The following is a 25,507-nucleotide window of genomic DNA, read 5'->3' as shown; positions in this document are numbered from 1 at the left end:
TAGGTTTTATACATCGCAATTTGAACGTGGAAACGTTCGTATGCAACGTTTCTGTGTGTACGCACCGTTTATACATGAGGCCCCAGGTTAGAGTTTGAGAATCTCTGAACTAGAGCATTTTTCACTTGTTTTGGTCTATTTTTGCAACCTATTCTTGAAACACTTGTTTCAAAGCAAACCTCACAATCCAGACTTCCTGCTTGTCCCTTTGTACTGGAAATCACAGCCTAACCATACAATCTTTAAGACATAGAGGTTAAAAATTGAAACATAAGTCCTTTTCTGTTGAAGAAAATAAGAGGTCCTAAGGGATTTAACCATCTAGAGTTCTCATTATGCATTATAGTTTATTCCATCTACTATAAACAGTATTCCAGGTTTATCAGTGAATTTGATGTGTTCCTGCATTGAGCCAGGCAAAAGTGAAATGGAAGGTTTTTATCTTTTTGAGTTATTGATCCAGTTTAATGACACATATCACATGCATGTCCCTGCCGATGTAAATAAATCTCTCAATGTACTCGACACTCTCTCCACAGACAGACAGACACACTGCTGATGGCTATGCCCAAGAGGTCATTAAAGGCCTGGATCTTGGTTTTTATCCAGGACTCACACATGCCCAGACACTCAGACTCCTCACTCAGTCTCTCAAGAGCTCTAATCACAGTCTCCATTGACTCCACGAAGATCACAGCATTGTCGGCAAAGTCAAGATCAGTGAATCTTTCTTCACCAACAGATGCCCCAGAATCAACTGGGAAAAATTCAGAGGCTCTGTTTCCACTAATCCACATTACTCACAGTACCAGTGTACAGGCCAGCCATGGTATCCAGCAACTTTAGGGTGTTCTGCAAAGCCTCAGGATGTCCCACAAAGCAGCTTGATCAACTGAGTTGAACGGTTTACAAAAATCGACAAGGGCTGCAGAGTAACTCTGCCGATATTCGCATTTGTGCTCAAATGGAACCCTCAGTGCCAGGATGCTCCGGTCGCTGGTAGGTAAGCAAGTGTTCATTGATCCTATTGAGAATGACTCTATCCAGGATCTTACCTGGCACCAAGAGCAGTGTTATCCCGTTGTAGTTGCCACAATCCAGGTGATCACCTTTCCCTTTCCTGGGCAACAAGTGTCGTTTTCCAGTCAGTTGGGATGACACCCATCTCCTAAATGGAAGCAAAGTGCTTGCAATGCTAGGAGGATAGCCTTACCACCAGCCTGGAGAAGTTCACCTCAGATACCACAGATTCCTTCAGCCTTCCCTCCCCTCAGCTGGTTCACCACCTGTACAGCCTCAGTGAGATTGGGTGGTTCACAGCTAACTATAGGATCTGCCTCAAGAGACTTGGACCCAAAGATGTCCAGTGTCTGAGCTGGAGGATTAGCTTTAAACAGCTGCTCAAAATAGCCAGCCCAGCGAGTCACAACTGCAGCATCATCCAAAAGGACTGTTCCATTACTCGCCCTTACTACAACTGTGGAAGGAACAGAATTGGATGTACGTAATGCTTTGATTCCTCTGTAAACAGGACATGGACAACCAGACAATATATGATCTAGACAACCTAACCAAATAAATGCATCTCAATAGTGAACTACCTGTTCAGCATCATGTTGCACATACAGTACACGTGACCATTTACCAGGCACTTTGTTTTTACTGGAACTTTGAACAGTACAGTATCTTATGTTTCTTGCAGATATAAAATCAACTGTTATTTTATCAAGTCTCCCAGTGAGAAGTCCTATTTATGTGAGTCTTCAGTGTTTAGTATGTTATATTGTCAGTACTTCAAATCTCAGATCTGCATCTTTGAGCTGCAGATTGACAGCCTGCCAGAAAAACAATTTTTATTGTGTTCCTTCTGTGCTTGTGTAATTGTTTGTACTGGAGTGAAAGACGTACATACTCAAAAGCGAAAAAATGCTCTCACAAAAAAGTGTTATAAAGTTCTAATTCTTAAAAAGATAAAGCAGTGTCTCACTCCATTATTTTGTACATGAAGAACAAAAAAGTAATGTAATTAAAATAGCATTTTATGCAGTATATCTTCAAGCAGTGTTTGACTGTAATGTGCTCTTCAGTATTTGTTAAGCTATCCACTTTCCTACAAGTTGCATCTCTTGATGCGTGCCAGCTAATGCCCATTACAGCTGTATTTAGATTCACCTGGGCTCAGTGTGGGCATTCCTTTCAGCTCGAGTTGATCCTATATTTTGTGCCCTCAAACTTAATGTGGCACTGGTTTTTGCCAATTCTAGGTTGGTTCTGCCTTGCACTTGATACTGCCTAAATAGGTACCAGCAACATGTTACCATGGAATGTCAAAGGTCGTTTCAAAAAAAAGAATTGATGGATTTGCCTTATAATTTGTGAATATTTTTTGTTTACTAACTCCTGCTCAAATCTAAAGGTTTGCTTGCTTTCTCAAGATTTTCTGTCTCTTCTATCAAATGTACACACATCAACACCACAGTAGACTTTCTTCTATAAAGCATTTTTAGGAATTATGTGGATATTTTTCACTTAAACAAAACAGTTAAATATTGATTGGTGAACAGACTTCCTTGTTATTCATATTCATATTCTCACAGTTACTATTTTTTTGTCCATAGTATGAAAATTTTTTCTGTTCTGCTTGTGTGTACATTATAGACAATATTTACATTGTAAGGAACATGGGGGTCAATCAGACACATTAGATGAGTAATTATGGTTCAGTGTTTAATATGTTATTTGTTAAAATTGAGGGTAGCTTTATATTTACATTTGCATGTTTACAACTGTGTCTGCTGAAGGAGGCTATATGTTTGCAGGCCACACCTGCTTCCTTAAAAAATAGGTTGCAAAACTACAAACAAACATGCACGTCATGCAAGAACACATGAAGAGCACAAAAAAATAACAATTAGCACTGCTTTATAATTCTTCTTTTATTACACACATAGATTCAGGCATGGAGAAAACACTATGAGTTTTTATCATATGAACAAGAATATTTTGATACTCCAGTGAAAACACAACATAATCATATTTTTAGTTTATTGCTGAGTTCTTGGCTCTTCAACTATCCATGTGGATCAGTCTGGAGAAAATATGTTCAGAGTCTGGATAGAATTTATGAATGGCATTTTAATCTTAAGACATAAAGGCAGACATATGGCAATCAGAAGGGTGAGTTAGCTGGTCATTTCTTGTCAAATATTATTTACAAACAGTGTCATAAGTAATGAAGTTGTCCCAGATGTCTGCCCCTTCTCTCTGCTTCTCTGTGTCACAAAAATATTCTAACAATTCTCTTTCATATACAAGAGTATGCCCTAGACCTTTAGTTCTTACTTTGTAGTTTATCCCTTGTGTTTATGCTTAAGAACACCCTTGATTTATAGCCTAGTTTATAATGAGTATTTGTACACTGGTCTGCTGGCTTTAAATAGCACAGGGGCAGTATCCTAACTGGACTGTCTTGAGTAAACCCATCCCCCAGCTTAACACACAAAGTAAAAGGCTCATAACCAAGCAAACAAATACTAGCATTAATAACTTCAACAAAATATTTATTAAGACAACTAATAAAGAAAAGCAAGCAAAAAATAATCAACAGCAAGATATAGAAAAAACAACTTCTTGGTCTTCATCGTTTCCCATTTCTATGTGAGGTCAATGTGTTTGATCAACCCTCACCAAACAGCTTGGTCCTGCACCTCCTCCCCAGTCAAACCCTTTTCCTTCAAGTATTCCTTTATTCTATCTATCTGCCACCTATTTGGCCTGCCCCGCTTTCCGTCCCTTGTACTTCCCTTCCCATCACTGTTTTACCAACGTATTCATAGTCTGTCCTCATCATACAGTATATCCGTACCACTTCAACCTTCTTTTCTGTACTTTCTTAGATATCTCTCCCACTTTTGTTGAACTTCTGATTGTCTCATTTCTTATTCTGTCCTTGTTTGTAACTGTAGACAAACACATCTATCTTAACATTCTCATTTATGCCACACTCAACTACTTTTCCTGCACTCCCTTTACTGCCTGTGCCTCAGCTCCACACAACAGGAGTGTTTTCTTTAAAAATTTCATTTTAGTTTTGTAAAGTTTGACTTGATTGTATGGAATGTTACTTGCTTTTAATACATTCAAAAAAATGTAAAAAAATAAATAAATACAAATAAAAACCTTGATTTTTTGATCACACAGTACTGCTAATGACTTTTCCAGTTGTTTCATCCACACTGTACTCAGTGAGTTATATCTGCACCCAAATGCCCATCATGGGTTACAACTGATTCTAGATACTTACATTTTTCCACTCTTTTCAACAGCTCTCCGTGCTGGCTAAGATCTGAATCCAGATCATAATTAAACCTCAAATGTTCAATTTTTTTTCCATTTATCCTCAATCCTCCATCATCCAAAACATTTCTCTTTTTACACAAACACTGGGTCCTCACACCCTCATACATATCCTGGACAAAGTTCTCATACTTCTTTAGTGCTCTTGACATGTTACCCTACCATAAGCCTTCCCCAATAAAAATACCATTTGCAAGTCTTTCTGTTTGTCTTAATGTTTCACTGTGAGTTGTCTAAATTGTTCATCTACCTGGCATAAAACCAAACTGTTCTTCCTGAGATTTCTGTCTATAACCTTTTCCCAGATTTTCATAGTGTGTAACATTAGCTTTATTCCTGTATAGTTTCCATAATCCTAAGTATTTCCCTTCACCTTATAAATAGGTACAATCACACTTTCTCTATTCCTCTGGTATTTTTTCCTGTTCATGGATCTTCTGCATTAGACTCACAATACATCTACTTCCTCCCCTAAACTCTTGCAGACTTCAACTGGTATTTCATCTGGTCCTGTTGGCTTTGCATTCTTCATTCTTTTCAGGGCCTTCCTTATTTCCTCTTTACTTATTCTTGGTACTAGCCCTTCATTTGGGGCACAGTCCCCCATTACTACCCTTGGAACAGCTTTTCAAAAACCTCCTTCAATCTATTCTTGATCCAATCATACTCCCCTTACTCATCTTTCATTTGCTTTATCTGACTAAAATCCTACCCTGCTTTATAGTCTCCCAAGAGAAGGTGAACAGAGAGAGCAAGATGAGGACTGAGAAGAGAAAGCCAAGAAACTATTAAGGTCAACAACAGGAGATTAAACCAAACCGAGTGATTAACCAAAGGAGGAGACTAACTCAAAATAGGGTCAAAACCAAAAATAAATCTGAGAAATACACAGCAAAGATATTCTACAGGATAACTACAAAGTTGAACATGGATCCGCAAGCTATTTATCAATGATTCAATAGAATGTGATGTCTGGTGGGATGAGTCCATAGCAACCGCGTAGCATTTTATGCAGAAAATGGTGGAGCCTAAACAAAATAAAATGGTGTTGCAGGACTTAAAACAAAACCATAATGAATTTTAAACTTTCAAAATATGCTTCTCTTTATTAAATTCAGCTTGCGCAAATACTCCTGATAATAAAAATCATAGCTGGGATGTCTTAGCTCTATAACAAAATTTATTATCTGGAAATTTAAAATAGTTGTGGATTCATAACACCTTGTTTCTAGCCTTTGCTATTCTATAAATCATTCTATAAAAAAATAATTTTCCAGAATAAATTTGAAATAGCTGTGGATTCATAGCACCTTGTTCCTACTCTTGTGCCTCCAGTTTTATATACACTTGCTCCAAAGCTTGTGCCTTGGCTTTTTCTGTTGCTTTCTTTGCTTCCTTTTTTGTCTGCCTATGCATTTCTTTATATTCCTCTCTCCCTGATTGGTACCATGTTTTCTTTACTCTTTCTTAACCCTTATCACATCCTACACCTCAGTACTCCTTCGCCACCATGCCTCTTTGTCCCCAGGTGGTCTCCTTCCTTTCATCCTACCCAATACCTTTTCAGCTACTCTCAATACAACTTTGCTGTTCTTCTCTAAACATTCCTCCAAACTTTTAAATAGCTGCACTTCAGTTAAATCTTTCTCACAAAACATGTTCCACAGTCCTTCCTCTTTTAATTTCTGCTTGCTCTGGTTTTATTCTGTTGCTTACTCTGATCTCCCAGTCCATAATTACCAGTTTATGCTGCACTGTCAACACTTTCCCAATTTATGACTGTACGATTTTTTATTTCTATCAAATTATATTTTTGACCATGAAAAAGTAATTTGGATTTGCCTTCCTAACCTACTGTAAGTCATTAACCAGTTTACTTTCTTTTCAAAAAATGTGTTCAAATCAAATGTGCATCACCTATGGGATATGCCGTAGCATTTTTCTAAACTGTTTGGATTGATTTCTTCCTTGATAGTTTTGGCTGAAGTTTTACAGCTGGATGGCCTTCCTGACACTAACCCTCTCTATGTATCTACCCTTGGGACAGGAACCCCTTGGTGGCTAGATTATTTATAAAAAACAATACAAGGGTTAAATAAAAAGAGAACACACTTGAGCCGTGGATTAAAGCCCCTGGCTGTACCAAAGGACATTGTCCTAGATTATGGATTTTCCAAAATGTTAACTAAGAAACATGTTTGTAAAAGTATTTAAGGCTAGACCCCTGCATTGATTGAAAGGACTTTGAATTTGGATTAGCATTTAGGATTAGGTGTGTACTCAGTTGACTTTTTGGTCTTGACTTTATACTTATTTTTTGGCTATGATTTTGTCTCTTCCATCATCCAATTCTTTTCCTAACTATTTTTTTTTCGGCCTGTTATTCTGTGGCAGAACAGGTTGTGTGTATGTGTGTTACAGGTCTGTGGCTTTATTCAATGATTATTACTGACCAAACAGCAATAAAGAGTATTATAATTTTGTTTTGTTCTTAATTTTTCTACCCTTCTCTTAAAAATGATCAGCTCTTTAAGTGTCTCTTATTAGGGTGTGGAGGACTCCAAATATTCTTTTTTTTTTGCATTAAAAATGTTATATTGTTGAAAATATTTGGTGCCATTCTGTTTAGTTATGGGTGCTGCCATTTTGTAAGTCCATCATCAAGACACAACTTCCTAGCTGCTGGGGGTATAATCTCAGAGGTTGTGACCTGTCATCAATTACTTACAGGTTAAAAGGTCAACACTGGAAGCCATTTTGTATCTGAGCTTACTTCCTAAAAGACTAGTGTGATTCTTTTTAGTCTCTCAGATATGCACCTTTTTGGTGACATTTTTTGACCACAATTTTCAGGTTTTGTTTTTCGTCTTGTTAAAAGTACAGTTTGACTTTTGGCTCTGATCTCTGTATGTATGTTTGACTCCATCTCATTTTCTTGTTTTCTCTTTCAAACAGTACTTTCCCTACAATTGAAACAGTACTGCTTGTAGACTATAACACTGCCTCCGTTGAATTTTTCTCTTGTCCAAATATTAGAAAATGAAACTGTACAAAAGAAAAAAAATCATTAGTATACCATATATACTCGCGGATAAGCTCTCCCATGGATAAGTCGAGGACTTGCTTTTACAGTATAATTTCTGGTATGTTATAATGTCGGTTGTATTAGTCAAATGCGGAAAACTAACGTTAATTGGTCCAAGAAATTATGATATGCTAACACCCACCTGAGAGAGTAACCACGGAGCACACTGCCTTTTTTTTTTCTATGTGGGTGCAGCAATGCACTGTATCAGCGTGTGCTCCTAACCTCTCTCTGTCTCTTTACTGTGCATACGTGACCACACGGTAATACTTGAACTATTCCGAAGCAACACTTGCACTGATTTGTGTTTTTTGTATCTCACACCCTCATATACCTTTATCATAAGAGCATCCCTTATCTACGATGGAGTGTTCGATCAGAAGAAAATATGAAGCTGGTTTTAAATTAAACGTTGCTGAAGTAGCGAAAGAAATTGGTAACTGCACTGCTGCAACAAAATTCAATGCTTCTGAGAATCTGGTGCAAGACTGGAGTAGGCAAGAAGATGTAGAAAAAAAAAAATTAAGTGTCGCATTTTTGAATGGGCGTAAAAGTTGGGGTCTGATTTTATGTTCAATTTTTCCAGTTTCAAGACCCGACTTATATGCGAGTATATACGGTAATTTAGTGTTTTAAGATAAGAGTGAAACAACGGTCTCCAGTGTTCTAAGACTGATTTTGACTGCTGCTAAGATGACTACTCTTTATGATGCCAAACATCTGCCATCATAGTGGCTGTCTTTATTTTGTGTCACTGCTTAATCTATTCTAAAGTAATCATCTGTTTAAGGAGAGGGGGATAAACTGGATAAAAGTGTAGTTGTGTTATGGATTTAAAAAATAATGTACTGTTGTGCTAAAAATAGTACAAAACTTGTAAAGAAATTTTAATGTAAAACAAGTCCTATCACAAAATGTTTAAATCAATACTTGCAAGTAAAAACAGGTAATGTGATTTTATGTCTGTATATAAGTATCTGAAAAGTAAATCCTTTGTCTGTGGTCTTGTACATGAACTTTGTGTAATAAGTGAGCCTACCCCTTGATTAGGGTTAGGGTCCCCCTGATTGGGGAGTCAGTGTTGGTTCTGGCCCCTGTGATTCTGCATTGGATCAAGCTGGTTTGACAATGTATTTCTGTTTAAAACATGTAGGGAAGACAGGAGAAAGCCATGTCTTATCCTGTGTTTGCTCAGTGGTGTAATTAAGTGAGAAAGAAACTGGAGAGGTAAATACAGTACCCACTATCAAACTTATTTGTGTAGCAGTATATTACCAAGTGTTTTAGCAAATAAAGAGGCATAACTGTGTGCACAATTAATTATTAATAAATATGTTATTTGTTAGAAAATACTTTTCAGTCTGAAAAATACATACAAATAGAATGGTATCTACTTAAGCCATCATAATTTTTAATTGGCCTGGATTTTGCCAAAACAAAACTTTTGGGCTGTTTCTCTCCTTGTATTTCATGTACATCTGAGTGTATAAGATCCACCAGATTGTGCCATTACATTTTAACTCATGTACAATGAACTGACATGTGTATGTGTGTGTGTGTGTGTGTGTGTGTGTGTGTGTGTGTGTGTGAGTGGTGGGCTGCTGCTGCTTAACTTTTCTTTTCTACCTTTGTTTGGATGATGGAAGACAAGATAATGCTCTATGCATAATTAGAATCACTTTGGCATTAGGACGTTTTTAAAGTGGCAAGAGCTTTACTGAATTCATCTCTTGTTTAGAGTAAGGAATCCTTGCCTTTGATATAGAAGTTGACTGATTTGATGGCTCTTTTAACAGATTATATGTTTAGGCTTGTGTGTGTTTGTCTGCATTTGAGTTTTAAAGTATTCTTTTTTGATGTTGAAAGTGGAGGCATGTTGGTTTTGCAAACACAGAACAAGTGGTGATTTATCATCATGCTGCTTCCTGAAGCGTGTTTGCTAGGAGCTTCTAGAGAGCCATCCATCTTTGTGAATTGGTCACATAAGTTAGGTTTTCAAAATATTTGCTTGGATCAAGTTGCTGTCTGAGGAACTGGATTTCAAGCTGCATTAGGAAGGTTTGTGGTTAAAGCTTCTACCGTTACATTTGTGCCACATTCTTTTGTTGTTTGGTAAATCAAACCAAAAAAGATTTATCTATTAATACTGGTAATAGTTCTCTATAATAGCAAAAATGTTTCAGTGTTTAAATATAAATTAAGTTTAAATGTTAAAGCCTATTCATTCATTCTCTCCCTCACTTTTTCTTTTCAGAAAATGTGTGATTAATACATACAGCGGAAAACCACCATAGACAGCCAACCTGTCCATGTCCCTCCTGAATTCCTACATACATCCATTTTCTGAATTTCTTTCACAGGGTCACAGTCTGGCCTTGAAGCAAGCACCCCTGTAGTGGGTACCATTTCATGGCTGCATACTTTTTTATTTATTTTTTTCTTTCACAAGTCAAGACACATGAGGAGAGACCACTTAGTTCCTCTGGTGCATTTGGTTTTCATCCAAATTTCTCTCCACCTGTTTATTGAAAGAAGACAGGATGGATAATCAAGAAGATGACGCCCCACTTACTGTATAAAGTTGGGCTTCTAGCTTAGGAAAAAAGAAGTTGTACATAGTTCAGTACTGGAGGGCTGTAATAGCAGGAAATTTCTGTTCAAGCCAACTTCTAAATTACATCCCACTTCCAGCTGTTAATGAACTGTATCACTTAAATACATGTCTTGTTCTGCTCTCTGTCTCATGAAAATATGTTTTTAGCTTTCTAAAAAAAATCTGGTTACTGTATTATAATTGTGTTATAATTCAGACTACAACGTAGTCCATCATTTTTTACCCTAAAATATTTTATTCAGACAACTGCATTATGATAAACATGGAGGTGAAAATAACTGCTGTTGGCTGATTGATATTTGCATCTCATATTTAATTCCCAATTTGTTATGTAAAAGGACACATTAAGGATTCTAAATCTTTGTAAGCAAATTAGCATAATAGAAACAAAAAAAGTGGAGACTCCTGTGCATTATGAATACAATAAGCATTAAAGTTTGCTACAGGGAGGCACAGTGGTGCAGTGATTAGTTCTGCTGCCTTCCAGCTCCAGGTTTGTTTCCTGGCCCATTCTTTATCTGTGTGGAGCTGGCTTGTATCTTTATTTGGATACTTTGTTTTTCATATGACATTTTAAAGATGTGCATGCTTGGCTTAGTATTAGCTATAATCTGGCTTGGCATGGGTATTGGTGTATCTGTTTCTTTAGTGTTCTCTTCCTTACATATAGTGTTGCTGGACCCCATAGACCTGAATTAAAATGAACAGGTGAAGAAAGCATGTAGGCAATGCATAAACAAATAAAAATACAGTGCTATTAGTTACATGAGTTAACTTGTAATTGTGAAACTTGTTGGAACCAAAAGCAGCAGCAATTAGAACTCTGGCTGAATCAGCATACCTGTGACGTAATATATAAATGTTTCTATGTGCCACTTATGAATAGGGCCTCTGGGAAATATTTTGTTTATTGTATTATTATTATTGTCCCTTTGATTATAGTACAGCATATGGTGTTTTTAGACTTCACCTTAGATCGACAGATAGATTATTCCTTTGAAGTTAGATAAAAGCAAATCCTAGAAATAGTCCAAGTTTAAAAATGTACTTGGCCATAATATAACATAATATGACTCCAAATAACATAATTGGGCTCGAAATAATTGAAATGGGAACATGTTCCTGTACCAGTCTGCTGCAGGCACACTTGTTTTATTATGGAGTTACTGTAAATGTTCAAAGCAGAAAGTATAACAGCAATAAGTAGTAAATATGCAAAAAGCAGTAAGATCAAATTGCCAAGACTGAAATATAAAGGACTGTTTGAAGAATAAAGCTCTTGCGACCATCTTATGAACTATGCATATACAGTAACTGTAATATATTCCTGAAGCACTGGATGCTAGAAGGAAGCAGCCCGAGACAGTGTACTAGTCAAGTGCTGAACCAACTCATGCACACAGCTACCTGCAAACACACACTCCCACTCAGACCAATTTGGAATCTCGAATTAGCCTAACTTGTTTGTCTGTTGAGGGAAAACTAGAGCAAAGCCCACACAGATATGAGATGAATATGCAGACTCTTCCGCTATAAGTGAAAGTACAGATCTATGATCCAGGATCACTACCCATTGTGCCACTATGCCAGCCCTAAAACACTGCAATCCTCCTCTCCTTGGATCAGTACTCTGATGGAATAATCATTGTCTGAATCTGTGCTACAAGTGGAGCTTCTATTTCCAGTAACTGCCACTCAGAATTTATCACTCCATGGCAATGCTGTCTGCCTGGAACTTTTTTCAAAGCATGCTTTCTAGATCTAGGCCTGGAGGGATACCCAGGTTATGTGGCTCTCTTTCCCAGGCTGAGGGTGAGAGATGTGGAGGTAGTAGTGGCCTTAGGGCCTTTAAGTTTCACTTTGCAGTTCCCATTCTCTGGTCCTAGCAGCTGGCGTTGAGTATTAAAAAGTTTGGTTGCCAATTGCAGGCCATTGTCTCACAGACCTGCGTTTAACACCCATAACCCTGCTGAGCCCTTCAATGTAACCCCTAAGATGACACCTACTCCCATTAACTTCTCAGACTACAAAGATATAAGAATCTAGAACAAATTAATATTAAATGAATTTAGCTTATTTGTTAAAACACAAATAAAATACAAAGTTAAAAAGATTAAATGCAAAATATAAGTATTAGAAAAATAATATTTTTACAGCAGATTCAGACCTTTCTCTCTATTTTTAAGATGATTTCCCTGTATTTTACAAATTTCATTCAATATTTATAAGACAAATTGCACAAAATTGCTTGGATCCTCCTCCCTCTTACTTCGCTGGACTTTCCCTTCCCAGATGGTGTTATACTTTTTTATATCTATCATCCTTTTAAACACATGATTAAAATATTCTTGTGTTTATATAGTTAATATTTACTTATTTCTATTTAAATGTATCTCAGGCATCACACTGTAATTTAATCAGCACTGCTAATATTTCAAATGATAATATCTGAGTAATAAAACTGTTCAGTTTTTCTCCTGTCCTACAGTTCAAGTTTTTCAAGCTATTTACAACAAGAACTTACAAAGTTGCTCAGTTCACATATTGAAAGTGGAACTTCAAAAGCCCTCACAGTTCAAAACTTAAGATAATTGAGCAAAAATGGCCAGAATTGTAACATTGTCATTCTCACGTTCTGTTATTACTTAATCGTTAATTGCTCTAAGGTGTCAATCACGATTTTCCAAACCAGTTTCTACTTATTAGTATCTGAGTATCTCTAGTCCATATCTGGTCTGATCAAGTATTTAGGCCGAACTTTCACAGGTGGGCCAGGGTGACCTGGTCTCCAGGCAATGTAGGTTCTTAGATGTAACATGCATGGTTTTTAGTTGAGAAACAGGCAGAAGGAAGAAAACAACCACATAAAGATAAGGTTTCATATCTAGCCTATGTTTCTAGAGCTGTGAGGTAGCAATAATAATTGGACCACTATGCCACCTTCATGTGTTTTGTGTTTTCACAAAACAAAAAAGTGCTGGCTTGTGACGAAATATAAGATACAACAGTATGTTTATAAATGCATAAATTGTAGCAGGATCAAGAAAAGTAGAGATGTCTGAATTTAGCCACACAAAAAATGATTAGCTTTAAAATGAATCTGCACCAGTCAGTGTGAAGCTAACCTTTCAACAGCTTTAAATGAAGAGAAGATCAGGAAATGTTGATATGGTTATTGTTTTCCCTGTGGCTCCTTTGACATAATAGAACGCATACTGGCTGGATATTATTTTTTAGGTCTGTTAATTACTATATAAATGATTAATCACTTTCAACTAATGTGAGATGTGCAATTTGATAAAAGAGAAATTAATAAAAAAAATTCTCTAATGTCTCTAATGATGATTACAGAAGAGAACATTACAGAACATTCTGTTCATTGGATATATGAGATTTGTCTAGTGTAGTTGCTGATCTTCTCATCAGGCCATCTTAGTTTAAATAAACTAACATTGCCACCCATGACTGCTTTAATGACTGAGTGCTGGCATTCCAGCACAGTCATGCTTACCCCTTTTTGTGACAGCCAATAATGCACTGCCTGATGGAGCTGGTGTTGTATGAAGGGCTAACAGGTTAACAGGAACGGCAATTAAATCCACAGTCTTATCCCTTTTTTCTTTTGTCCATTCTGTTTTAGTACATGAAACATGAGATAGCAGAAAGACAAACCTCTCTTCTATTTCCGATATTCAGAGCATATGTGTTCCTTATTCCTAATCATTACATTCAATGCATTATACTTCTAGATAAGCATTCATTGGTTGTCAACCTACAAGGTTATTATAGTTAATGAAAACTAAAACCAAAACTGAAACTATTATTAAAAAAACATTTTCGTAAACTGAAATAAAATAATTAACAAAACCGAAATGGAAAACTAAACAAAACTATTAAAGTAGCTGGAAAGACTAACTGAAATAAAATAATATTTTACTAAAATATTATTTCGTTTTCATTTTTGAATGAATATTCTTGCCGTTAGTCTTAAACCCTTGTAAGGTTTAACTCTAAAACAGAAAGTCATCCACCATGAGCCACCCGCACATATTCATCCAGTGAATGGCGGCTGGTGACGGAGGGCGGGTGTTCACACAGCACTTGTGGTGACAGTGAGAGCTGAATGCGAGTACGTAAAGCATGTGAAATAGAAAGCAATTTACTGTGCCGCCTTTCTTTGTGCTTGTTGTATATCAAGATGTAATTCAAACCTATTACCTGCTCTTGCTCTGCTCATTGTGGGTTTACTGTTCTTATGGTGGGCTACTCAAGTCTCACCACCCCTAACCTTGACACTTCATGCTTTTTTTTTCTTTGTTTCCCTCAATACAGCTAGGTGGGGTCTGCACACTGATTCAAGTTTATGAGCCCTTTTCTTCCTAAGCCCCCATGATTTTCATGAGAAAATATTTTAAAATGATAAAATTGTTTAAAATTGTTCATATTTAGTATCTGTTTTTTATTATGCTTGTTTTTATCAGACAAAAGCAAAACCAGATAGTAAACAATGTAGTGTAGTAAGCTTTCACTAACATTAAACTATATCCAAATCTGTTAAGTGTACAGTTCTGTCTGAATGTGACACAAAACTAAACTTCGTAGGAGCTCCATGCCATAATTACTAAAACTGAAACTAATCGATATAAAAATAAAATAGAAATGTCTGTGAAGTAAAAACTAAACTAAAACTAAAAATACACGCTGAAGGAAAACTGAAACTAAACTGAATTTCCAAGTAAGGTCACAAAAAATATAGAAATAAAACTAATATAAAAAGGCAAAACTATAATAACCTTGGTCAGCTCTGATGCACATAGAGCTCAACCCTGTGACTAAAGGCAAAATCATACTTGTTTGATTTTATCAGAGCAAGTCGCAGACTAGTTGGACTGAGTCACTGGGTATGTCACATTAGGCAATTGGGCACTACCCTGATTGCCTCTGACTTGCTAAGGTTATGTAAATAAAGGCTACAGCTGAATATAATTGGAGGAGTTGCATCATGTGACACAGGCTTTATTAACTAGTAGTAGTCTTCTCAAGCCTCTGAGTTATTGTTTTCTATTACCTTTTCAGATATTAGAACTGCATGCCATTTAACTCATACTCGACTCAGACAGACAACGTAACGATTCAAGACATTAATTATCAAAATACATGGAAATCTGTATGAACTACATCACATTGGCTTTTATATGTCAAAACAAGCACAATTTCCTAATTTTAATTCTGACCTGGCTGACCTAGTCCAACTGGATGCCCTTGTCATTTTCCCCTCCTCCCAGGTACTGTACAATATTGTTGAACATGTTCTGAGTTTCATGTCTGTAATATAATATGACAGTATCATGCTACATCTGTCTTTTTTGATGCTAAAGCTCCCAAACCACTCTGAAATCTCATCCCAAGGCAAGTAGTACCTGCTTGATCAAGGTACTAGTGGCACCTAGTGCCACAGTAGGAAGAATTGAAAATGCGACCCACCATTAACAGTTGGTAGTGATGCCTGCTTATGTTTTATTTGACAGTAACCAGCACATAGTTTTGCACTATGAACATATTGAGTCTTCAGTCTGAATTTAAATGTTGATTTGAGCATAAGTTAAACTAGTAGGTGGACCATTCTAAACTTTAGGGACCTGGTAGTTTTGATTATTTTTAAAATTTTTAGTTGGACTTACATCAAGATATAGCAGTGTGAATTTACACATCAATAATTTCAGTTAGGTACAGGGAACCAAAGCCTTTTACAGCTTTATGTCCCAAGATCCTCACTAACCTTAAATGGAAGCCAGTGTAGAATGTCATAATTATCCTATAATGCTTATCTGTATAAATATGAATCAATGTGAAATTTAACACTTCAGGTATATGCAGATTCCTCAAAGCTGAATCGACATATTTTGTTTCAAGTGGTAGTATACAGCTGGGTGTCATCAGAATCTTAATGAAAGTTAATATTGTACTAAGTACATCATTTTTAGAGAATTGGGCACAGGATCGAAGCCTGAGGGACACCATGTCTATTACAGCCAGACATTTGATGTGTTATGTTATCAGGGCAAGCATCATGTAATAAAAACAAATGAAGTAGATACTTTATTGATGCCAAGGGGAAAGCTCAGTGCTACAGCAGCCCACACAACATCCAATTATGCACAAAAAACTGCAAGAAAGACTCCCAAATCTAAACAGCAGAGTAAATATCCATAATCTATTTAAAAGTAACATATTGAGAAGGCAGAAGAACATAGTATACCCAGCTGTTGTATTGTAAACTCTTACAGCAGCATGCAAAAAAGATCTCTGATAAAGCTTTCTGCAGCACTTTTGCATAATCAACTTCCTGCTATAGTCGCATTGGAAGTTGACCAGGGTGTCAGGCGGAAGGTGTGTCATATTGTTGATGATATCCAGTAACTTAGCCAACATAATTCTCTCTGCCACTGCTTCCACTCTGTTCAGTCTTATCCCCAGAACACAGACAGCCTTCTTGATTAACTTGTTAAGTCTGTTGACATCTAATATTCTCATTCTACTGCCGCAGCATACCACTGGCTGAAAGAATACAATTAAACTACAAACAGATGGGATATATACAGAAATGTTCAACTTACCCCACAAGACCTGAACAACCTCAGGAAGTACAGTTGTGTTTCCATTATTGTTTGTGCAGTAAAAATTATAATACAGCTTTCTTCCTAGGTTCTTCCCAAGGTGCATACTTACTGAACATTTACTACCTTCCATTACTCTTTTATGTGTTTTTGATAATATTGATTTACATGATGGTTCAACCTTCCTCCTCATGTCTGCCAATAACAGACAACATGATTGCAGAAAGGATCTCTAGGTGGCATGTCTAAAACCTGTTTTTAAAGCCTAATGTGTGTTAGTTGATATCTCTTTTGAGTAAGGGCTCTATGTGTTAAAGACACCTGTAGGAGTCAAAATATAAATCTCACATACTGTAGCTGTCTGCTCTGTCCAAATAGCAGTTGCCCCTGTTAACAAGATAGATGATGGTGTTATCTACCCCAGTATGTATCTTATAAGCAACCGACAGAGAGCTCAGTGCTGTTTTCACACTTGGTCTGAGGTGGTTGAGTAAAAGCCTTATTCTTTAAAGTTAATATGGCCAGTGTCATACCATCTGCTGTTCACAAACATCCGTTGTGCCTCCTTTCCACTTACCATTCTCTTTCAGGTCTCCACCTGATTGCATGAACTGCACACCTTTGACTGTAGCAATTGAGTGAGAAATGTGATCCTGTTGACACATTTCCATGAAGCACACAAGGGAAAATTCACATTTTGCTGCTTGTTAATGCACATGTGACCTCACATTCTCCGTAACAATGAATGAGAAGTCAAATTTGTATCTTCTCTTCATCGTACTCTTTGACGTCTGCCCTACACCCTACATTCTTTTTTGATTCATCAGTAATCATTGTTTTTTCTTTAAAGTGTATTACCAGCATCAGCAGCAAAACTGGCTGTTTGGTGTAAACAATTAGTGTAATTAGGTAACATCCAAGTTGTGTAACTAGCTTTCATGTAAGTATGAATATTCAAAACACCGAAGTCTGTCACAATAGGCTGCCATTAAAAAGATGTGGTCCTGCATAGAAAGAATAAAAATGGTGTCATTTCCTGCATTGGTGGAAGACAAACACAGATTTATACTGTTTCTAAGCAAAAGGTGCAATTTGCAGACAGAATCCATCATACATTTTTTGCTTTTTAACATAGCATTCAGTATGTAAGATTACAATTTCAGCCCTGGTAAGTTTTTTTTTTTTGCTCAATTGAGGTTTGTTTTGAGAGGAGTTACTCAGTAAAGCATCTTCCAGAGCTCCTACCAGTGCACATGTTGAGCACAATAGACATAATTTGCCCATCTTCAATAATCTACACTAGCTCCTGATGATTTTATCTTATACTTGTGCCTGATTTTGGGATTAGAATGTATCACTCAAATACAAAGAATAATACAATTTAAAGAATAAATTGTTAGAAAAAAGGATGCACAAGACTCTCCATGAGCCTACACACATAGTTTAGAATTTGCTTTATAATGATCATTGTTCTCCATTACACACTACAGAAATAAGAAATCAGCAGGGATTAGTGTGCGGAATAATTCTGAAATCTCGTAATGTAAAGCAAGATACTGTGGTTCGTAATGATTTTTATATGGTGCAAGTGATTCCGTGCTTGAAGTGAGACGCTTGAAGCTGTGTTGATAGATTGTCCAGGGCCCTCAGTAAACCTGTCTGAAGATCACAGTCAGAACATATTTAGATACAATTTCAAAGCCGTCTGCATTGGTGTCATTAAACTATTAGAAACATTCTTCTTTCTGCTTCATATGCTCATGAGCTGCCACCTTTTATTGCAGTGATGACAGACAATAGCCACTTGTTGTGCCCATGTGGATGAACTTCAAACAATCAAAGCTGACATTTCAGGAACAAGAAAATGCAAAATGAATCACAGTTTTAATAAAGGCATTTAGTCGTTTTAATTTAGAGAGGGTTTTGTATTCATTGCTGATTATGAGTACTTACCATTTAAATCCAATATATTTATTTTATAACCATTATTTATAGATGCAGTAATTAGTGCTGTGCCTTCCTTTCTGGAATGCTTGGATAACTGAACAAATATTGTATGCTAATTCAATTTGACTTTTTATAGATAATTAGCCTTTGATCAACAAATCTGGGATAAGCCTCTCTAATTCCCAGATTGACACTGCAGAAGAAGGTCAAATGCACACAATTCCATGTTGTGAGGCCCTTATTCATTGGTATTTAGCGCAAGTAAATCTTCTGAGTCTGTCTGTCAATAATTAAATTTTTCTTAAATCTTTAAGTACTCTTGTAATTCTTCCACAGGTCCAGGCCTATGACAACATGTTGAACTCTGTTTTTGGTGGTTGTTAATTGACGATGGAAAGATGGATGTTCTTATAAAAAGATAACTCTGAACAGTAAAAGCCGGCAGGCATTCAAACATTCTAAATTATGATTTGAGAGATGAACAATCATGGTGATCATTTGCACAGATTGCGTTATAGCATCATAGCAACAGCCCATCTTCAAGAATACTTTAGATCTTAGCCTGTTACAGATTTTTTTGCATCTTAGGCCATACTCGGATTTAAGGGTGACATGGTAAATTTTATAATTCTCACTTGAATTTAAGCACTACATGTCAAGAAAAAATTACATTTCTGTGTTTACAAAAGCATTAAGACTACTAACTTAATTTAAAACACGTTTTTGTCTACAAGGCTACTGTGATAATGTTTTATAAGATTAGAGGAACAAAGGCTCTTATAAATGTGGCCAGAGACAGAAAAGATAAACTTGAGCAAGTACTTTTTTCCTCCAGTTCTTGTTAAACAGTGGTGAAAATTACTTTTTTACTAACAATAGTCCCATGTCTCTTTGGCATTTCAACACTATAAAGGTATGTAGCCATCAGCAATTTATACACATTGCTAGAATGACTTTGCTACAGAGCAGGTACTTTACTGTTGTAACATCAGCTATTTTCTGCTGGTGCTGTGGCCATGACCATACAGCATATGGAATCCTAGACTCCCATTCACATGTATTAATGTGTTTACCTAAAGTGCTAGTGTCAACACTATGCAACATGTATGATGATTCTATGACTAATTTTTTGGAACTGTATGCTCTTTCATATTTAAAGAAGGCACAAAACCATACAGTCATTTGAGTGCCTGATGATCACAGAGTACTCTGAAATTTACCCTAACAGAAGAGAATTTCAACATGCTATTGCTTTTTGAGAGATCCACAACAGATATAGAAGAGCATTAATAGTAGCAGTCATATCCACAAGCCACTTGTACTGTATGCTGCAAATGAGAAGCTTGACCCTAGCTTTCCATCTCTTCAATCACACTAATATGCAGGTTTAGAATACATTTCTGTGCCTAGGTTATCCACAATGTTAATGTACAGGCTATACAGAAAATTAGAACATGTGTCACATTAGTGGGAGATTGATGTATAACAGTTTAAACAAGGGGTGGTTTGGACAATTAGTCTCTCTTAAACACATTTGAAAATATGTGTAATTTTCTAAACCTGCTTTTTCAGTTTCATGGTGTTATGGGAGCCATATTCTATTATGGTAACACCAGAGCAGGAACCAACCTTCTATAAGGGCATTAGTCCTTCAAAGAACATACATATACATTACATCAACTAACACAGGGCCAGATTAGAGTAGCCAGCCATCTTAATACACATAAACACTTGGACAAATTCTTACTGAAAAGAACCCTTCTGCGTACATTCAAATGTTTTTTTTTTTTGCTGGGTCATTGTAAATAAAGTTCAAGGCTGTTCCACCTGACATAGATAAAAGCCAGCTCATGAAAACACCTAAGAGCTACACCAGCAAAAATACCTCCTTAATTGCATTGAGCTCCCCAATTCTGCCATGTCTTGAATTTAATTACTGAGAATTGAGCTAGCAGCTCTAACAGCACTTGGCTATATTATATCAGAAATATATAAACAACAAAGCATCAAAAAGAATTCTGTAGACATAGTTAATAAACAGCTAGGTAAATCGTGAGCCAGAGGAGATTCAAAATATTAGTAACAAAAAATAAGAAGTGCCTGAAACAAAAAGAACTACAGAAGGTCAGAGCGTCACAAAAATGTCCACGTTGAAGCTTTGCCCTCTGCTTATGCACTGCATAACCAGAAAGCATGTTGAAAGCAGCTGGCACTTTGCAATAAATCATGTCATGACACTAGGACACAACAAAGTTGGCAACCAATTACATCCCAAGACATCCCCATGGTATGTCCTACTCTGACAAGATTAGGAAATGAAACCTTTTTTATGTGGCAGTGTAGAAACCAGGCCTTCAAAATTCTGAGGAGGCTTCATAAATGGGTTCATCAAAGTTCTTTCAATTAAATTGTGAGTCACTTCATGTAAGACTTAAAGAGGAATAGTCACATTTATCTATTTAATGCTGGAGCTTTAAAAATTATATTGTGAAAGGGTGTCATTGTTTTTGCAAAAATCTCCAGAAAAGACTGGAGTAGTGGTTTCTGATGGATAAACATAAATACCAAGAATCAACATCGTGGCATTCTTTATTATGTGCATTGGGCCAGCCAGTCCCCAAAAAATTCCCTTAAAACTACCAAGAAGTAGAAGCCATGACTTCAGGAAACCCCAACTCTATTGTTCCATGGTTGACGCCTGGTGTACAGGATTATTGGTTTTTAACATTGTTTTATTCTGAAAATCTCAAATATACAGAAGGTGTTATCTTTTATCATTTTTTATGTTGCAACTTTCTTATTAACTTCATTTGGAAGAAATTAAGTGCTGAGATTTAAGGAAAAAGAAAAAAGTCCTGGATGTAGTTAATGAAGATAAATGACGAAAGTAATACAATATCAGCAGAGTACAGTGCACACAAACTGGATGACTTGGTGAAAGCTGTCTTGAAAAAAAGGGTGCCATGTATCTGTCTTGCTTTGAACTTAGGTTAGTGTGCATGTTTCTGTGTTAAATGTAGCTTAATATAGAGGCTTTATAGGAATGTTAGGACTTTTCTTTACAGTATTACTTTTTTAGATTTTATGTTTCTTAATTAAAATGTTAGGAATCTTTGAAGACTTTTCTTATTTATTATATTTGTGACTGTTCACTAGGCTGTATTTAACATTCAGATTACAGGAAACAGTACTATGGGTTTCCTCAAAGATGTGTGTACTAAATATATTATAAATTGCAAATTGGTTTGGCGTGTATGTGAGTGGGCCCTGTGATAGACTGGCTCTCTGTCCAGAGCTCATTCCATATTTTGTGCCAGTTGTTGATGGCGTAGAGTCTGGTCTCCTACATCTCTGAATTGGACTAAGCAGTTTTGAGAATGTTATGTTATGACATATTATGGTATTACTGCATATATAATGTATTTGTGTGTGTGTGTATTGTGAAGCCATCCCTGACACATATAGGCAGGAGACAGGCTTTGCACCCAGAACACGGTTTATTTACAGTGCGCAAATCACCAACACACAACACAATCCAGTCCCTTCTCTGGCACCAGTCCATCTGCCTGCAGTCCTCCTCAGGCTTTGTCCTGTTCCTCCCAACTCTGGCCATTGAGTGGTGGTGACTGGCCCCCTTTATAGGGCACCTGAAAGGACTCCAGGTGCCCGAGCTTCTTCCAGCCACAGGAGTGTGGCCAAATAGGGTCTTGAAAATGTCAATGCGCCCCCTGGCAGTGGCCACGGGCCCCATTATGGTTACACTCCCACTCGGCCCAGGGGAGAAACTGTCCTGAAAATACTCTCTCCTCCGGTCCTTCCATGTTCTGGGCGTCCCAGCTGGGTAAGGGCTCCAGCTGTCCACCACAATATATATTGTTCTTCTTCACAATATAATATGTATAATTTATACCATGATAAGTCACAACAGCAATTGAAGAGAAGAAATTGTTTAGCTTTTTGCTATTCTAAAAAAATGTGTAGACGTCATGTATGGGAAATTATAGCTTCACTTTACAAAATGTGACCATAATGATAAAACTACACTATCAGTTATTACTTTTTCCCTCTGCAATACCTTTGTATTACACTTGACACTTTGTTGAATAGTTTCATTTTTGGATTTTCAATTCACTTGATACTTGTAGAGAATTGTCTTTGGAATTTGCTGTTCAGCACTAGTTGCCTCCTTTTATCAACTGACATTTGGTTATCTCGTTCTATTTCTGACCAGTACCTCAGCACATATGGAAAATATTAGCTGAGATAAGGGATTCACAGTCAGATAGGAGTCTGTAGCCAGACAGGAGCAAGGTCATAGGTTACACACCCGCCATATCAGCTGCTCTAAGGTTCATCTGAATTTCTGCATGGCACCACTAGAAAGGAGAGTATAATTACAGAGGAATGCACAGGCTTCGTTACTCCTGCTAATGCAGCCAACCTCAAACATGACATCATTATCCAATGCCATAAAGTTTTAATTTTATCACAGAGTCTTTGTTTAATGCCTTGTGTTTTTTAACAAGATCCACACAATAAATGGTTTAATCTTGTAGTGGTCTTGCAAAATTAATAAAATGCTATAGGAGTGTTGTCAATAGCAGGGGAGGCCCAACCCCATCCCTGCACTATTGAGTTCCATAAGTGAACATTTTTCAGTGCTGCTTTGCACAGCTAAACATTTATACTGTATAAGTACCTCATTATATTTTACTTAAACACATCCTTATTCATATGCATTGACACTGCATAAGGGCAGTGTTTACACTGTGTCTGTACTATTCAAGAGTTCTGGATTCAGATGTTGGTTTGAACAATGTCTCTGCGAAGTTTACATGTTCTTCCCTGCCTATGTGATTCTTCCACTACATTGCAGTGTTTGGACCGCCACCTTCTGTGTGGTTTGATCTGTCTCTTTATTGGTGGAATTTCTTCAGAGACATCAGTTTTCTCCTGCAAATAAACATTAACGGTTGACTTAATTGGTGATTCTAAGCTGACTGATTATGAGCTCTGATGTTCAAGTGTTCTGGCTCCTCACCTTGCTGTACTTCAAAAACACGCTCAGAAAATAGAGGAATGGCAGAATTCTATTGGTAACTACAACGTATAGAGCCATCCAAAGTTGATTCCTGCTGTGCCCTTGTTCTTTCTGATGTTAAGATGAGGTTAAATGAGAACCTTGCTAGGATATAGGATATGTTAGTTTTGAAGATGGATGGATAAATGTTTTGTTCAAAGTTTTTTAATCATTCTCAACACATGTTTTTAGGTCTATTTTGATCAATGCTGAAAAACTAAATTAATGTGTTCAGTTTTATGCTGTCATGACACAACATTATGTAAAATACCACTGAATGCCTTAGGAGGTTTGAGTCCTCAGTTTATATCTATTCACCTATTTTGAAATCCTTACTCGGGGCCATGGGGAAGTGTCCCATCCTGGTAAGACTAAATCGTGGGCCAGAATAAGGGAGGTAAAATGGAGTTCATTGGAGAAAAATCCACACAGATTGCCTACAAGCATTTTAAATTGGACCTCAATTTGAACCCAGCCTAGTAGCGCTAAACACTGCACCATTGTGTTGTCCCTTAGTTTAACACAAAGCATTTACTTGATGCTTTGGTAACACTTTAGTTTAGGTACTGCAAAAATACATCTATTAAATAAGTTATTCATTTCTGTGCTGTTTGCCATATTGACATGATGGTAAAATGACCTGTTAATATGAAGGATTCACAGGTCTTATATAAAATCTGTAATATCAAGAGAAATGTGTATCAGTTAAGCAACCTTAGTACACACCAAAGTGAAGTTTTGTTAGTAGTTCATTGCTAAGATGAATAAACACTTTATTGATGCTTGGTAAGTGTCATGATGACCCTGAAAAGTGTATGTGACAGTCTTACATAGCATCTTTTGAAACACCAATGCTGTGGCTTGTATTCCAGTGTCCACTGTCACTAGAACACTCTTATCTTAGTGAAGTTTGCATCTTTTTGACTAGTTTCTGTGAGTTAGGGTTCAAAGCTAAACTGGCCAAATGTGGCTGCATGTGTTTGGTAGCAGGCACTACCATTCCAGCACTGAGGCTTCTTCAGCCCAGAGTAGGCATGAAGGCTGTTATAGAAATGGGTGGCTAAAATCCCCTGTATGTTGTTTGCCTTCACTGAAACAGGTAACTGAAAGGAAACTTGCTTTTTATGAATCAAATTTTTATTCTTACAGGAAGAAATATTTGATTGTATAATACACATCTTTCCTTGTACACTGCTTTTATGCTACATTATCTGGACAAGATGCAACAATCCAATTTATGCGTCATACAATGAAAGAATGCTACTGGTTTCATTTCACAAAGCAAGTGAGGTCTGCAGCATTGCCTGACATAGTCCATCTGTCTCAAGGAGGAGTGCTGTATTACCGTCTTCTTATCTCTGAAGCTGCAGGTTATATTTTGATTAGAATTCAGTAAGCATAAAAATAAAGCAGAGATTGTCGTTTTGGAACTGTCAAAGCTTGAAGGCAACTTGTGGGAGAACAAACAGAATCAAAGGAAATTTCCTTCATTGTTTCCCCTCCCGTTTGGGAACCTTTTCATCTGAAAGCTTCAAAGCCTTTTGACATTACATGCAGATGTGAAGGACTTGTTTTCTTTTATCTTTTTTTTTTCAGTTAAATGGTAAGAATATAACACCTTCCTGCATTTGTAACGCTTAGTAAAGTCACATTAAATGTAATTTATAAGTCACAATCTATGTGGTGTACATGGCAGTGCTCACATTTTTGATTACAACAATTAAATGAACTTTCATAAGCAGTTGGTCACTAGGCACTCGATCATTTGCATTGCATCTGATTACGACTAGAAGCCTGGTATGTTGTAT

The 25,507-nt window shown here is 36.8% G+C and overlaps 1 protein-coding gene across 1 annotated transcript in view; it reads left to right on the top strand.

Moving 5' to 3' along the window:
- Positions 1 to 25,507, top strand: part of lypd6 (LY6/PLAUR domain containing 6) — a 206,473-nt gene that overhangs the window by 66,889 nt on the left and 114,077 nt on the right. The gene's annotated exons all lie outside the window — the stretch shown is intronic.

This window comes from Polypterus senegalus, chromosome 6 (genome assembly GCF_016835505.1).
Source record: "Polypterus senegalus isolate Bchr_013 chromosome 6, ASM1683550v1, whole genome shotgun sequence".
NCBI classification, from domain to species: domain Eukaryota; kingdom Metazoa; phylum Chordata; class Cladistia; order Polypteriformes; family Polypteridae; genus Polypterus; species Polypterus senegalus.
This window is presented reverse-complemented; position numbering and strand designations above follow the sequence as displayed.